General features: G+C 43.6%; 2 protein-coding genes across 2 annotated transcripts in view; one reads left to right on the top strand and one right to left on the bottom strand.

Moving 5' to 3' along the window:
• Window positions 1-15,624, bottom strand: part of Fbxo36 (F-box protein 36) — a 60,647-nt gene that overhangs the window by 43,921 nt on the left and 1,102 nt on the right. The window lies entirely within an intron of this gene.
• Window positions 6,563-15,624, top strand: part of Trip12 (thyroid hormone receptor interactor 12) — a 128,816-nt gene continuing 119,754 nt past the window's right edge. The window contains exons 1-2 of the mRNA XM_011238656.3: window positions 6,563-6,644; window positions 12,176-12,217. The gene's annotated coding sequence lies outside the window, so the exon portion shown is untranslated. The remainder of the gene's footprint in view (window positions 6,645-12,175; window positions 12,218-15,624) is intronic.

The following is a 15,624-nucleotide window of genomic DNA, read 5'->3' as shown; positions in this document are numbered from 1 at the left end:
GGAGTCCTTGTAAACCACCTAGCTGCTTAAGGTGTACCCCAGCCTGTGTAATCTACAGGCATTTTAGGTTCAACCCTAAAACACAGAATAAGCCTCTCCCTGCATTCCTTAGGTGGGTGGCACTGACTGGGTTATTCTACATGTTCTCACTCTCTGTCGTTCCATAATATCAAGTTCATGACCAAATTCTATCCATCTCACATCTTTCATGTTGCTTGCCATGCCTTTCATCTGGAAACTGACCCCTTAATGGTGCTGAGCCAGTTCATCCTAACACAGTAGCCCAAAGCCTCTTCCAGAGACGTGAATGAGATCTGGATTTGTTCCTCCCAAGGTCATCCATCACCCTGGGATGGTTGCAAGGCCCCATAGAGACCCCTGCTCACCTTTTCTCAGCCTCCCCTCATACCATTTCCTGCTCCTTCCCTGCATGCCCATCAGCTTCACCAGAAGGTACCACTCCTATTGCCACAATGCAGCAACAGCTGAAAGGGATCCCTGCTTCCTACTTTTTTCTCTGGAAAATATGGAGCAGCTCTACATGGAGTGACTCAGAGCCTACTGTTACATCCTGCATACAATACTGCTTTGTGTTGTTTCTTTAACAATGTTACAGCAGGACGGAGGAGATGGATAAGGAGGTACACGGTGCTTGCTGCCAAATCTCATGACCCAAGTTTGATTTCCAGGCCCTCATGGTGGAAGGAAAGAACAAATTCTTAAGAACTGGGGAGAGATTAGGGGGAGGGGAGGGAGGGAAAACTGAGGTCAGGATGTAATACATAGGAGAATTAAAAAAATTGTCTTCTGATCTCCATACATAACCCTCTCACATAGAATGAAGAGATAAATGTAATAAAAACGATACAGCAGGAGCTGGGGAAACAGCTCAGTGGCAGTGTGCTGAGGCTCTGGGCTCACTCCCAAGTCCTGGGGAAATAAGGTAGAGAGAAAAAGCAAAGCAAAACAGTACAAAAGAAAATTTTAACAAATAAGACATTTCTGTTGGGTGGCAGCGGCAGCACAGGCCTTTAGTCCCAGCACCTGGGAGGCAGAGGCAGAAGATCTCTAAGTCAGAGGCCAGCCTAGTCTATTGGGTGAATTCCAGGACAGCCAGGACTGCACAGAGAATCCTTCTTGGGGAAAAAAAAAAAACAAAACAAAAACCAAACCAAGCAAACAAACAGGATATTTATCAACTCAACAACTGTTCACCGACTTAGCACTATAATCAGCTCCATGCTACAAGCTCCCAGGTGACCAGGGGCCAGCTGACCATGAACCAGCACAGACTTACAGTTTTTATTCTATGCAGCTTTTTAAAAGACCAGTGCTCACCAATCATCTCATTTGCTAGGAAGAAAATCTGCCTGCATTTGACTCACTGATAATGCTGAGAAATGGATGCTGGCTGCCGCTGATCATGTCAAGATGTATTGTCTTCAGTGTCTTGTCATGTATCCAGTTGTCCATTTGCTTTGGCTTTCATGACCCCCACCCCCACCCCCTGTGTTGGCTGCCTTCATTCAGAGCCACTTAGTTGGTTGGGATGGAAATATTGGAGCTAATCCTTATTTCCTAAGTTTTCTCCTCACACTTTTCCCTGCAAAGGGCCATGTTAAGAGGCTCACTGGCAGAGAGGGGATAGATCTGAATCTGAGAACTGGATGGATAGCTAAGTAAAGATTAGGGAAAGGATGCTCTCAGAAGAAGAGTGGCCAAGTGAAGACAGAGCTTCTATCAATTCAAGAGACAACATTCACATTGGGAAAGAATCCAGTTAGTTTTTAATTATTATTTATTTGTGTGTGAGTGTATGTGCAGCTGTGTGTGCGGGTGCCCTTGTGCATGCACAGAAGTCAGAAGATCCCTGAGAGCTGGAATTTACGGTTAGTTGCAGGATGACAGGCTTGTTAAGTGGTCGGTGGGAAAAGAATACTGGTCCTCATAACTGACAGCAAGTGACTTTAACTGCTGAGTCATCTCTCCAACCCTTGAAAATGATTATTCGAAGACTGTAATATTTTTTTTATGTGTACACGTTCATCTGTGTATGCCACATGAGTATAGGTGCCCTTGGAGTATAGGTGGCCAGGGTATCTGGCCAGAGGAGTCAGATACCCTGGGCCTGGATTTAACAGGCAGCCTGTAAATCAGTGTGGGTGCCTTGAGCAGTCTCTAAAAGAATAGTATGGACTCTTAATCACTGAGGCACCAATGCAGCTCCAAAGATATTTAATAGAGAGTTTAAAAAAGGACAAGCACAGAGGCACTAAAAAAAAAAAAAAAAAAGTTGGTTAGGGGGCTGGAGATGCACCAGAAGAGGGTATGAGATCTCATTACAGGTGGTTGTGAGCCACCATATGGTTGCTGGCACTTGAACTCAGGACCTTTGGAAGAGCAGTAAGTGCTCTTAACCACTGAGCCATCTCTCCAGCCTTGGTACACATCTTTAATTTCAGCACTCTGGAGGCAGAGGCAGACAGATCTCTGTACAGAGAATCTAGGCCATGTAAGGCTACATAGAAAGATCAGTCCAAAATAAAATTTTTTAATTGAAAAAAATTATGTTTGTGTCTGTGTCTGTTTATCTACATGTGTCTGTTTATCTACATGTGACTGCTGGTACCAGAGGAGGCCAGAGGCTTCCATTACCCCTGGAGTTGGAGTTAAAAGCAGTTGTTAATCACTTAATATGGAGAGTAGGAACTGAACTCAGGTGCTCCACAAGAGCACCAGCTGCTCTTACCCCCTGAGCCATCTCTCCAGCCTAAAGAAGGAAAGACACACTCAACAACACAGGTGTACGTTTCTCTGAGAGTCATGAATTTTTACCTTGAAACAGGGCGTCAGTTATATCACCTAGGCTGGCCTGTAACTCTCTGTGTAGACCAGGATGGCCTTAAACTCGCAGAGATCTACTTTCCTCTGCCTCTTGAGTGCTGGGATTAAAGGTATGTGCTACCACAACTGTATTATAATAATAATTATTATTATTATTATATGGGTGTGTATGTGTACCTGAGTCCAGGTGTCTGTGGAGGCCAGAGTCACTGACATAAGTGGCTGGGAACTGAATTCAGGTCCTCTAGAAGAACAGTACAGGCTCTTGAATTCTCTCTTTGGTCTTCCTCCCCTTCTGATGTGTATGGATATTCTGCTTGCATTGCATATATGTCATATGTAGCATGTGCATGCCTGGTGTCTACTGAGGCCAAAGGAGGGCATTGAATCTTCTGGAACTGGCGTTATAGATGGCTGTGAGCTGCCATGTAGGTTCTGGGAATCAAACCCAGGTCCTCTGGAAGAGCAGCCAGTACTCTTAAAATCTGAGCCAACTTTCCAGCCTTGATGCTTGGCTTTAAAATGTTTTTCTCTTGAGGTAAGGTCTTAATCTGTCCTCAGACCTGTAATGCTCTTGGCTCAGCCTCCTGAATGCTACTAAGGCCTTTTGTTTATTTGTCAAACATTTTTCACATTAATAAATTAATTACTTAATTAGTGTTGTGTACACGTGATGTCCTGAAGATGTGGAGGTCAGAGGACAACTTATAGGAGCTGATTCTCTCCTCCCACCGTGTGGGTCCTGGGGAATCTAGCTCAGGTTGACAGGCACGGTGACAAGAGAGAACATTCACTGTGGGAAAGACCAGCATTAATTTTTTAATAATTTATTTGTGTGTGTGAGTGTGAGTGTGTTTGTGAGTGTATGTGTGTGTGAGTGAGTGTGTTTGTGAGTGTATGTGCAGGTGTCCTTGTGCATGCACTGAAGTCAAAGGATGTTGGGGCCTGGGAGCTGGAGTTCATAGTTGCTCTTTACTTGCTGAGCCATCTTGCTGGCCCAAGACCTAATTCCCTGACAATCCTCAAGGCATATGGGAAGACAGGCGTGTCCACCTGGATCCAGTATGTCCCAGGGCTTCACTTATCTGCCTCCACTTCCTTTCCCCACCCAGGGCTACGCTGCTATGTTTTGCTCCTGTGTTACTTTCTGTTCATCTTCCCATTCTCTATTTCTTTGTCCAAAACAGAAATGACCACATATTTGATCTGAGCCAAAAAAACAAAACAAAACAAAAAGTCATTTAGTCCCAGGAGAGTGATACTGAATATATGAGATACCGTAGGATAATCTGTTGGAAATTCAAACTCACTAAATTTTGAACAAAATCAGGAACAAGGTTTTACGTTACGGTTACAGTGCATTTGTGACACTACAAAAGCCTGTGTGTATTAATTTAGGGCCACTGGCCTAAAGAGACAAGCTCAATCCTGTTGGGTTTGGGAGAGCATTCTTGAAGGTTTTAATGTAAGAGAGCAGTGCTGTGGCTCGCCCCAGGCACTCCAGGACCCAGAGGTACAGCTGATAACATCTGAAAATCAGCCCTTCGAGTCCTGTCCTCTGTCACAGGCCTCTTTATCTCTGATTGCAGAAGCATCTTCCTTAAGCACTGGGGAGCCTAAAAGCCTTGGGGGTGTACCACAGTGAAACTGAGGGGCCTGGGAAAGTAGCAAAGTTCTGGCCTAGCAAGGGCGAGGGGTGGGGGATGGGGCATGGGGTTGAAGGTGGTGTTTAATCCTGTCACCATACACAAACAGCAACGGAGGTTGAAAGGTTGACTCTCTTGGTTCAGGCTGAACTAACAATGCAGTTTGTGTGAGGCCTTGGGTCACGTGCTTATTCTTTCCTAATGACTCTTTCCACTGTTATCCTAGTGGTGTGTAGGTAGACAGGAGCTGGAAAGGGCAGTAGTGAGTGGAATGAATTTTGGACAGGACAAGAAAATAAGGTTTGGTTGGAAACCTTTCAGTGCCGACTATTAGCCCAGTTCTCAGTGGGAGGTGGACCAGACGGGGCCAATGACCTCAGCAATAGAGCTGAGCGTGAGCTCCCCCTGAGAAGCATGTGCTTGGTCAGCATGATCTCATGGCTCGTGGCAAGTCACTCTCTACTAAGGGACTGCAGGTACCAAAGTAGCAAACTTCCAGCCCCTGTTGTAGGGAAGTGCAGACAAGGTTCCAATAAGCCTCTGGTCACAGTTTCATCTACCTACCAGCTTATTTTATGTCTGCTTCTATTTGGACACCACATAGAACAGATACTGTTGATTTTGGAGATTCTGGTGGCCCAGGGCAATCCCAGCACGTGGGAAGTGGCAATGGGAAAAGTTCTAGGCCAGCATGGAGCCACAGGAGAACTCTGCCTCACAAACAAACAAATCACTTCTAAACAGAAAAATTCAAACAAACAAAATCTAACTCCCAGCCAAGCAACTACAATTCACACTCTAAAGCTGCTCAAAGCGGCTTTTATGTAGCACGTTATGGTGCATCAGTCTCTCTCACTCATCCTGTAGCTAACTCATTCAGCCAGGCTGCCTAGCTATCAAACTGAAGATGGGTCTGTTCACCCTCATCCCAGTTCTGGGGCTAGAGATGTGTATCTCTGAGCCCCGATTTTAAGTGAGGATACAAACTCAGGCTCTCACTTGTACAGCAAGTCCTTTACCCATTAGCCATTGTCTTAGTTCCTGGTCTTTGTTTTGTTTTATCCAGATACAGTCTCTCTGTGCAGCCTTGGCTGTCCTGGGACTAGCTCTGTAGACCAGGCTACCCTTGAACTCTCAGAGATCCATTTGCCCCTGCCTTGCAAGTGCTGGCAGCGGTATGCAAGTATTTCAATGCAGAAGATAAATTTGGGAGCTATTTATGCAGATATTCCTTCTGCTTTCTTGCTTTTAGAATTCATTTCACTTCCATTCTCAAATACCGCTGGCTTTTAATCTGGAGAATCCTAGACACACAATCTCCAAAGCCCCGCGGGTGGGTGGGAGGTGGTGGAGGTGATTTCAGCTTTATCCCGCCCTGCACGCCTGTGCTGCTCTCAAGGATTATATGAATGGATCTTGGTGCTTCCTTTAGCAGCAGTACAGTATATGAAGGAACAAGTACAGGTAGGGCCACAGGTCTTGCAGTAAGGCATGAAATGTGTTAAGGTCCCTGAATACCTCTCTTTGAAAATGTGGTAGTTTGAATGAGAATGGACTCCGTAGGCTCCGAGGTATGAATACTTACTCTCCAGTTACTGGCACTGCTAAGACAGTTGCTTCAAACTGTGGATCTTGACCCCTGAGGGGGTTGTCAAATGACCCTTTTGAATATCAGATGTTTATATCATTCATAACAGTAGCAAAATTACAGTAATGAAGTAGCAATAAAGATAATTTCAGAAAGAACTGCTTTTTTTTTTTTGGTTTTGGTTTTTTTGAGACCGGGTTTCTCTGTATAGCCCTGGCTGTCCTGGAACTCACTCTGTAGACCAGACTGGCCTCGGACTCAGAAATTTGCCTGCCTCTGCCTCCCAAGTGCTTGGATTGAAGGCATCCGCCACCACTGCCCGGCAGAAAGAACTGTGTATTAAAGGGTATTAGCATTAGGAAGGTTGAGAGCCACTGTGCTAAGAAGAGATTAGACCATATGGCCTTATTGGCAGAGGTGAGTCACTGGGGGCGGGCTCTGAGACCAGAGCCATTTCTCCTAGCGCTTGCTCTCTGCCTCTTGCTTGCTCTCTCTGCCTACGTAGTTTGTGGTTCCCAAAGTGGACACAGCTGTTCCTGCCACCATGCTGTCAACCTTCTGGAACTGTAAGTCCAATGAACAGACTTCTTTTATAAGTTGCCTTAGTCATGGTTTATCGCAGCAACAGAAAAGTAACTTAAGTTTTTCAAGATTTTTTTTTTTTTTTTTGGTTTTTCGAGACAGGGTTTCTCTGTATAGCCCTGGCTGTCCTGGAACTCACTTTGTAGACCAGGCTGCCTCAACTCAGAAATCTGCCTGCCTCTGCCTCGCGAGTGCTGGGATTAAAGGCGTGTGCCACCAGGCCCGGCTTGTTTTTCAAGGCTTTTATTTGCTTCATTTTGAGGGAGTATGAATCTAATGGGTCTTGGGGCCACACCCACTGTGACTTACTGGACTTTTTCAACCTTGTCTTGCATGCCCTAATTTATAACCAAAAATGTTGAAATGTTCAAACATTTCCAGGCACCTATCTTTGGATTTAAAAAAAAAATCCAATTTAAATTCCATTACAAAAAATTTAAATCCAACTTTAAATTTTTAAATCAAATTTAGGAAAAAAAATATTAAAGTGTTTTTGAGTGTATATGTGCTCGTGGGCACGTGTGTGCCATATCCGGGTGTGTGGAGGTCTGAAGATATCTGGTTCTCACCTGTTTCTGTTTTGAGGCTTGATCTCTCTTTGATTGCAACCAATGTGAAGTTTGGAGTGATTCGCCTGCCTCTGCCTTCCACTTCCCTGTAGGAGGGCTTGGGTTACAGATGTGTGGCATTGTAACTGGTGTTTTACATGGCTTCCTCAGACTGTATTCAGTTTGGGTGGACTTTGCCCTGAGTTGACACAGGCACCCCCTTGTTTTGCTGATAAGTTGGCTTCCCCCTGGTTTTGCAAGGGATAGTTGGTTTGCTGCTCCAGCCATGGCTGATCAGATGAGGGTGGCCATTTTACTTTGTTCTCCTTGCCCCATCCCCCACTCCAAAGGTTTTCTTTGTGTAGTCCTGGAACTGGATCTGTAGGCCATGCTGATCTCTATCTGCCTGCCTCTCTACCTGCTGGGATGAAAGGCGTGACCCACCTTTCTTGATACCTTTTTGGTGTGGGCCGTGGCCTGGGATATAGTACAGTGCATTTGACTAACAAGTCTTAGGTCTGGGTTCATGCTGCAGGAGAAATCCCAGGAATCTCAGAAGTACATTTATCTGCAACACCAGTTCAAAAACTGCGGAGTCATCTGATCCAACTAGAATCTACTTCTACCTCTTGATTTCCCTGACACCTCCTGATCTGTTCCTTTGAGAGATCTGTTTGAGAGATCTGTTCCTGCCAGAGTAGCAAGGACCACTATAGTCAGGACCTCTGCCCTTCCTTCCATCTTTCAGCTTTAGTTTCTTCATCCAGGGTTCCATGGCACCTGGCTGTTTCTGTCTATCCATTGGACTGCAAGCTTCCTGGGGAAAGGAGCTTTGGACCCAGTGGCTAGACTTTGGATGTAGCAAGCATCGCAAGCAAGTTTTCTGTCTTGCCTCAAACTGGGAGTGTTTCCGTGTCTCTCTCTCGTTCTCTCTCTTTTTAAAATTTCTACCACTCCCCACCCCCCTTATTCAAGCCCATTTCCTTTCTTGTTGGTTTAGTTTTTGAGATAGGATCTCCTATATCTAGGTTGGTGATGAATTTGCTATTTAGTTGAAGATGACTTTGAAATTTGGATTCTCCTGTCTCTGCCTCCAGAGTGCTGGGATTAAGGCATGTGCCATAATGCCCACCTCCTTTTTTTCTTTTTTCCTTTTGTTTTTCGAGACAGGGTTTCTCTGTGTAGCCCAGACTGGCCTCGAACTAATAACATTATATACCTAGAAATGTCACAAAGGAAGGTTAGACACATATAATAAGAAAGTCCATTCACACACTCACTGCAATACCGGTGAAAACATCATGTGGTATTTTTGTAGAGACATAAGCTGATCTTGACAATAAAGGAGGAAAGGAAAGTCACTGACAGATGAGTGAGTCGTTCCTCCAGTTCCGTTCACGGAAAAGGTGATGGTGGCTCCTTTGGTATTTACTGCTCTGCAGTCCAAAGAGCATTTAGGAGTCTCTCCTCCTAAAGAGCCTGAGGGAAGGAGATTCCAGGGTCACATGACTACGGAAGAAAACATTTCAGTTTCAGTCTCCTCTTGGAAATTCATGACGCACAACAGGGTTTTGTTCTGTTTTATTAGCATGTATTCATTATGCAAAGCAACAGGTTTCCTTTATGACCGCCTCATACACACATGTAATAGCTTGCACCACAGTCCTCTCTTCTACATTAGCCTTTTTTTTTTTTTTTTTTTTTTGGTTTTTTGAGACAGGGTTTCTCTGTGTATCTCTGGCTGTCCTGGAACTCACTTTGTAGACCAGGCTGGCCTCGAACTCAGAAATCTGCCTGCCTCTGCCTCTCAAGTGCTGGGATTAAAGGCGTGCACTACCACGCCCGGTTTACATTAGCCTTTTTTATATGTCAAATCATTCCTTTGTCACAGGAGGATTTGAAAGTCCGAGAAATCCGAGAAAGAAGATGCATATAGAATTTTATTTCATGCAAGAGTTCCCAATTTTGACTACAAAAGATCCCTTAGAGAAATACTGACTGGCCCACTGTCTTTTCCATATTATTTGGTTCTTGTCCCCTAAGACAGCCAGGGCAGAATGCTCACCACACAGATGAAAAGGATGGAACATTAGGCAGGTGAAGGAGAACTTATAGCTGCCAATCACAGTCTCTGCCAATTCAATTATTCTAAGAAAAAAAGTCACTGCTTTCTCCAGGATTGAATGCCACCGACATAGGAAAGAATATTTTAGCTCTGCACTCAACCTTAGAGATCTTCTAAGTCTAGTGACCTTAGTATGCTGATGAAGCAACTGGGGCTCAGATAAATTAAGAGCCTGGCCCCAGGTCAAGAGCTTGCACGGTAGCAGGAGGGCTCAAAGGAGTTATGACTCAATGACTCCCAATTAAGTGTGTTCTACTGGCCCACATAATTACGCAGCCAATCTGTGGCAACGTGGGGTGAGACCTGATTGAGTAGGTGTTCACAGGTGCTTAGTGATGCTGCAGGAGATGCTGGGGAGGTCTGAGCAGGGGTTATGGAATTCTGAAGTGAGGATGGAGGAGCCTCTCTCTGTGACTGAGCTATTACATGGCAAAGCACTGAACACTTACTTTCGAGAGTTTAATCACTTTGGTTGGACCATGTCATCTTTCTCCTCAAAGTGCCTATGCCACTTAAAGGAATGTAAAATTTCTGATTAAAAGCCATTTCACAACTCTAATGAGGTACATCCTGGAGTGTCACAGGGTTGGGAACCATTTTTCTAAAGTGTGTCAGACATGAGGAACAGAAGAATAATGCAGTTTATTATTATAAACACCTGACCCAACCTGTGGGGTAGGAATGGGTGCGTTTATTGCAGCTGTTGGTGTCAGAAAAGCAGGTGAAGATGTGAAGGACTTCAGTAGGTAAAATTAACATGGACTCCATGAAGGATGGAGTAGCGCCAGGCTCACTGTTCTCAGTCATAGGGAAAAAGGGGAAAGGGCTAAGAGGGTCAGACAAAAAGCAGAGAGGAGGCTGGGCAAATTACAGGCAGCAAGGCAGAGGACAAGAGAGCACAGCTTGACTTTGTACAGTAGTTTGCAGGGGTGGAGGGAACACTGGGGCTGTGGCTGGTAAGACAGTGGGTAAAATGGCTATGATACTGGAGCTAGGGCATAAGCAGGCTTCCCATGGGGATATGGGAAAAAGGAGGCAGAAACAGCAGCTATGCTTCCTTGCTCTCTCCCACCTGTAGAGGTGGCTCCTGGAGACTGCGTGAGGGTGGGGGTCAGAACAGCAGGATTCTGATTCTTGAGATTCCTCGGTCCTCTCAGAAAAACACCAGATATTAAGTTGGTATCTGGCCTATCTACCTCCCCAAATATATAATCTACTGCTTATTTAATATGACTTCAATTTACCAAAGAAATCCCTTTATTTGGGGTCAAATTGAGCTAGTCAGTGAATTCCACCCCACCCCTGCTAGAGAAGCACACAGCTACTAAACCACACCCCAGCTCCTGCCTTATTTTCTACTTGTCTAACATTCAACAAAGCAGAAAGAACAACCTTTTAGTTTCTTTCTTTTTCTTTTAGGCCTGAGCATTAAAACAGTGTTTCACATAGCCTAGGCTGGCCTAAAACTGTGTTGCCAAGGCGGCCCTGAACTTTTGGATCCTCCACCTCTATCTCCTTTGGTGTGTTAGGCATCAAACCTAGGGCTTTATGCAAGCTAGGTAAGCATGCGATCAATTGAACTAAAATCCCTAGATCTTCAGGTTCTGTAGTCTGCAGTAGGATTTCAATAGATGAACAAGACTACATTCCTCCCGAGCCTTCCTTTTTTCATGTGTTGGAGTGACCACTACATATTGGTATTCCCGAGAGGATCACTTATATTATTAGTTTAGTCTGCCACCTCTCATTTACTTAGTACAAGGTTAGTGTTTCTAAAACTTTCCATTATTAAGCTAAGTCACTGGCTTTGGCCACCTTAAACAACACTTCCGTTTGAGAATAAAGATGCTCTGTAGACCAGGCTGCTTCTACCTCCTGAGTGCCATGGTTAAAGGTGTATGCCATCACCACCAGGCTTTTATGTTTTTTTTTTTTTTAAAATGGGCTCAGTGATTATAAGAATGCTTGTTGTTCTCTCTCTCTCTCTCTCTCTCTCACACACACACACACACAAAGCCAGGCATGGTGGTACATGCCTTTAATCCCAGCACTCGGGAGGCAGAGGCAGGCGGATTTCTGAGTTCGAGGCCAGCCTGGTCTACAGAGTGAGTTCCAGGATAGCCAAAAAAAAAAAAAAAAAAAAAAAAAAAAATGCCTGTTGCTCTTCTAGAAGACCCAAGTTTGGTTGTCAGGTGGCTCATAATCACCTGTAATTCCAGATACCATACCCCCTCATACAACTATACTTAATAATCAGCACGGAAGCAGAGGCAGATGGATCTCCATGAGTTCGAGGCTAGCCTGGTCTACATAGTGAGTTCCAGGACAGCCAGAGCTACATAATAGAGATCCTGCCTCACCCCTACCCACCCCTCACCCCCCTTTCTATTTATTTTATGTGTATGACTGTGTCCACATGTATATACGTGCATTGTGGGTGTGCCTATTGTTTGAGGAGTCACAAGAAGGCATCAGATCCCCTGAGATTGAAGTCACAGAAGGTTGTTAGCCAGGATGTGGGTGCAGAACAGAACCCTGGACCTCTGCAAGAGCAGGCCATTTTTCTAGTCCCTGGAGGTGCAGGTTTTAGAAAACAAATACAAAACAACAACAAAAACAGAATTTTTGTGCAATTTTGAGTGTTGGAGAGGATGAGCTACACCCACCTTCAGTTCCAGAAGACAAAATATTTTTAACAGCATTAACCTCAACCACACAATTTTCTAGGCCTTCTTTGGAGTCACAGATTTTTAAAGTATCTATACTGTTAACTGAATGAAGTATGCACTGGGCACTATACTAAGTGGGAAGAAGAGCTCATGCTTGTAACTTTCCCACTCAGGAGTCTGGAGCAGGAGGATCTTGAGTTCAAGGCCAGCCTGGGGTAAGTAGTGAGACTTAAAAAAAACTAAGTTTATAACACTAACTTTATTGTTCCTAATAGACTGGATGTTTCATGAAAGGAAGTGGTTGTCACTAATATTTCCCAGTTTCTGGAATAGTACCTGGCATATATAACATGTTGGATGAATGTGACTTTCTTTGGAAGCAGGAATCTTACATTTCTTTGTCCCTATAAGTAAGTGCTAAGTTGTTGATTAAGGAAAATCTTTGTATTCAGAAAAATAATTGAGATTTTCTTAGACGGCACATATAAAAATATCCCTGGCTTAAGTAATATTTAAGATGTGTTTCTAGCCAGATATATGGGCAGGCAAAAATACCAATGCACATAAAATAAAAATAAATCATTAAAAAAAATTCAATAAACACAATATTAAAACTGGAGTGAAGTTAAATAGATGAATCGTTGATTTAAAAAAAAAAAAAAAAACATTGGCTGCCCGTGGGCCTGGTAACCCTAGCACTCAGAGGTAGAGGGAGGTGGCTTTCTGTGAATTCAAGGCTTCATCTATTGTAGTCAGATCTAGACCTGCATGGGCTACACACAGAGACCCTGTCTACCTCCTTCCCCACCCCCCAAAAAAGATGTGTCCATTTTTCTAAGCTAAGATTTGTGAACATAACTACAATGGGTTGGGTTGGGAAAAGTTGTTTTCTCTTTTTTTTGTAAGTTTAAGTTTGCATTTATTTGTGCGTATATATGTGTGTGTACATAAGTATGGTATATATGTAAAAGTCAGAAGGTAGTAACTTCGGGGAGTTGGTTCTGTCCTTCAATCCTGTGGGTCCTGGGGGCTGAACTCAGGTCATTAGGTTTAGCAGCAAGCACATTTCACCACTGATCCATCTTGGCCAAGTGAGCCTCAAACTTGTTATGTAGCCCTCAAAAAGATCTTATACTTGGCATCCTCCCACCTCAGCATCCTGAGTGCTGGTATTATAGGGGTATGCTTTTTTTTTGGGGGGGGGGGTTGGTTTTTCAAGACAAGGTTTCTCTATGTAACCTTGACTGGTCTGGAACTCACTCTGTAGACCAGTCTCTGCTAGCCTCAGAGATCCACCTGCCTCTGCCTCCCAAGTCTTGGAATTAAAGTTGAGTGCCACCACAGCTGGTGTGCTTTATAGTATCAAGTTGTTTGTTGACAATGCCTCTGTAAAAATAAAAGTGTAAGCCAGGTATGGTTAGTGAATGCCTCCAGTTCCAGCATTAAGACACACAAGTTTGAAGCCAGCTTGGGTTTGAGAATTTTGAGGATAGTGCATGCTAGGTGTAGAGGTGGTGGCACAAGAGCTATTTGGAGTAGTGTGTGTGTGTCTGTGTGTCTGTGTTGGTTGGGAGCACACAGGCATGCATGTGAAGGTCAGATGACAGCTTATGGTAGTCCATTTTTTTACCATGTGGGTTTGGATCAAGCCAAGGTCTGGTGGCAAGTGCCCTTCCCTCCTGAGAATAATAATAGTAATAATAACATTTATTTATTTATTTATTTACTTATTTTTTAGAGACAGGTTCTCTCTACATTGCACTGTCTATCCTGGAACTTTATATGGTCTTGCTTCCTTCTGTCTACCATGTACTGGGCTTACACAATATGTGCCACTCACTACACCTGGAAGAACCCCCCACTGGGTTTCTCTGTAGACTAGGCTGGCCTCAAACTCACAGAGATTCATCTGCCTCTGCCTCCTGAGATTAAAGGCCTGCACCACCAAAAGGTTTTGATATGGGTTAAACTGGATATCAACACAGAAGAGAGACACATCAAGAGAAAGTACAGTCCATTCCATAGAGTGGGTCTGGCTTTTTCCAGAGTGGACTATAGAACACAGATTTTACTATTTTAAATACTTATGCCAGGTTATCTCTTACTAGGTATTCAGTTTCTTGTACTTAGAAAAACTGGGCTGGTGAGATGGCTCAGTGGATAAGAGCACCGGACTGCTCTTCTGAAGGTCCGAAGTTCAAATCCCAGCAACCACATGGTGGCTCACAACCAGCCGTAATGAGATCTCATGCCCTATTTTGGTAGCTGTCTGAAGACAGCTACAATGTACTTACATAAAATAAATAAATCTTACAAAAAAGTAAGAAAAAGAAAAAACTATCCTGTATATCTGTATAGTATATTACACATAGTATATTTCAAGACTAAAAAAAAATTTTTACAACAAATTTATTTTGAAAAGAGGTCAACGTATTCAGATTTGAGCGGAACTTTTATTTGCAGAGCTGTAGTGTACTTGATAAAGAAAATGGATTAGGGGCTCAGTGGTTAAGAGCACTGATTGTTCTTCTAAAGGTCCTGAGTTCAATTCCCAGTAACCACATGGTGGCTCATAGCCATCTGTAATGGGATCTGATGCCCTCTTCTGGTGTGTCTGAAGAGAGCAATGTATACATGAAATAAATAAAATAAATCTTTAAAAATAATTTAATTTTTGAGATAGGCCTCATTATGTATCTCTAGCTTATTATCTCAGAGCTTGGGAGGTAGAGGCAGGATGGTAAGGAGTTCAAGATGTCCCGGGCTACAGGGTGCCCTGTCTTTAAAAAAAAAAAAAAGAAAACAAAAGTTAAGAATTTGATGGAAGTTTTCATATAGCAAATTAGTTGGAGGGTGGTATGTAGACAGATACTGTCAATTTGTTTTGGTTTAAAACACCAGAGAGATGGGACGGGGAGGGAGAGAGAAGCCTCCTGTGATAAGACCTAGAAGGGAAAAACTTCAAAAGAGCAATTTTAAAGATACAGGAAAGACTGTAAAGTAAAAATCAACACCATCGGAACTTGCAATAGATGAACGTGGAAAAACAGAACCCAAAAGGTTACTACATCTTAGATCAGTCATATGAAGAGTGAAGAATTATCAGGATCACAGATCTTAAAGCTAATAGGTGTGTGTGTGTGTGTGTGTGTGTGTGTGTGTGTGTGTGGTCAGTGGTAAAATTGTCTACCAAGCTCTAGGTTCACCCCTCACAGAGCCGGAGAGAAAAGGAGAAATCAACTCAAGTCAACCCAAACAAAACAAAGGACTCAACAAAAGCCCCACCTCTCTAGCTGGGTGTAATGCCTAATTCTGGAGGCAGAGGCAGGTGGATTTCTCAAGCTTCGAGCCACAGTTTAGTCTACACCTTGGTTCTAGGTCACCACCCAGGGCTACATAGTAAGACTCTTATTTCAAAGCAAAGCAAAACAAAACAAAACAATCTGATCAAAAACAAAACAAAAACAAAGCCCACCTCACATACAAAACCAAACCGAACCTTCACAATCCTAATTGTCAAAAAAATTTCAAAGGAGTTTAAAAAAAAAAAAGGCCTAACTGACAGGGTGCTACATTTACAGTCTTTCTGGGTCTTCCATAAAGTGAATGCGCACATTATTAC

Source organism: Mus musculus, chromosome 1 (assembly GCF_000001635.26).
Source record: "Mus musculus strain C57BL/6J chromosome 1, GRCm38.p6 C57BL/6J".
NCBI classification, from domain to species: Eukaryota; Metazoa; Chordata; class Mammalia; order Rodentia; family Muridae; genus Mus; species Mus musculus.
Note: the sequence above shows the minus strand (reverse complement) of the source record. Positions and strands in the feature narration are given on the sequence as shown.